Genomic DNA, 1,622 nt, shown 5'->3' on the forward strand with positions numbered 1-1,622 from the left:
GAAGCACGATGGCGGGGTTTTCGGTGTTCGAGGATGAGTTGTTGTGCCATGTGTGGTTAGCCGTTTCTAAGGACTTTGTAGGCATGAACAAGGGCCAGCCTTTTGGCAAAGCTTGCATACTTTGTTTCATGAGTGAAAGAACTTTGCGCCCTACGACATGCATGGCATCCATGCACCCAATGTGAAGTCGCTAAGGCGTCGGTGGTACACTGTCTGCAACTATGTCGTGAAGTTTTGCGGTGCGATTCACCAAGTGGAGACAAGGTGACCATTGGGCTTGTCAACCATGGAGATCGTAATTGTTGCTTCTTGTCACTCTTGAGGTTCGTTAATTCATTCATTCACTCAATGTTGATGTACACGTTGTATAGCATGCATGCGCTGCCACGACGTACTACATGACTGAGTGCAGGACATTCGTGCACATATAGTTGGATGAAGCTCAAGGGGCAGTGTGTGTGGGATGAGATGTGTCGGTTCTGGCTCTAGTGTCGTTGCATTTGGAATAGATGATTTTGAAAGCTTTGTTGTATATCTGGTTATCTCGTTGAATTTGAACTATTGTTATACTATATGTATTAAATTGTGCTATTTTCTATAATTACTTTGAGTGTTGCGGGCTTGGTTTTAGTTAAACGGATAAAATACCATCTGTCTTATGTAAATTATGTCTGAACTATGTTGAATTATGTCGTGTTCGATAAAATTCATCTGGTTTGTTAAAATGCACTTTGAAATGTATGCGAGCATGGTTGGATAGCCGGCTCCCGTATCACTGTCCATAGACTGCTCTCCTTGGAAATAGTGTCCGATTTAGGGGTCAGCATTGGAGATGCCCTAAGGCATTTTTGTGTTATATAATAAGTCAGAAAGGCCACACCTTCATTTCATAGCAAAAGTGGCATATTCGAAAAATGTTTAGGGTCCTTTGATTCAAAAGAATTCTATAGAATTTTTGGAGGATTGAAATCCTTAGAATTTTTTCCTACCTTGGTCCTTTGATTTATAGGATTGGATTGCATTGAAATTTTTCCTATGAAATCTCTTATACTAAAATTTATAGAAAATCTAATGTCCACTCCAATCTCTTTTTACAATTCCTTTGTTTTTTCTTTGGCATCAAACACTCCTTGCTAATCATATGGCATTTAAGTGGATATGCTACTCTAATCATATATTTATCCTACTCTTATTTTTTCAGAACCCTGCGAATCAAAGAGGCTCTTAGTCAAGCCTTTAAACTTTGTCCAACAATATATTTGTTGATGTGTGAGAGACACATGTTTAGATTTTCCTAAAAATACTTTACAATATAACAATCATTTTATTTTACATTGAAGTAGATATTATTGGTCAAAATTGCATTAGACTATGTCGGGGAATACCCAAACCCAATAACTTTTGACACATACCCTCATTGTAAACTTCTATAAGATCGTTTAGATCACTAAAGTAAGTTTATAGAGGGAGTATAACCAATGAATCTGGCTACACACAAGAAGGGGATGATGAGACGATGCACCAACGTAGCTGCCACCTCTTCCAAGTTTAGGTTTTCTTTACCTCCCGCCGACACCATCGCCGGTCCACCTCGTCTCCGGTGGACTTAGGGCCATGGAGGA

Source organism: Triticum dicoccoides, chromosome 6A (genome assembly GCF_002162155.2).
Source record: "Triticum dicoccoides isolate Atlit2015 ecotype Zavitan chromosome 6A, WEW_v2.0, whole genome shotgun sequence".
In the NCBI taxonomy this organism is placed as follows: domain Eukaryota; kingdom Viridiplantae; phylum Streptophyta; class Magnoliopsida; order Poales; family Poaceae; genus Triticum; species Triticum dicoccoides.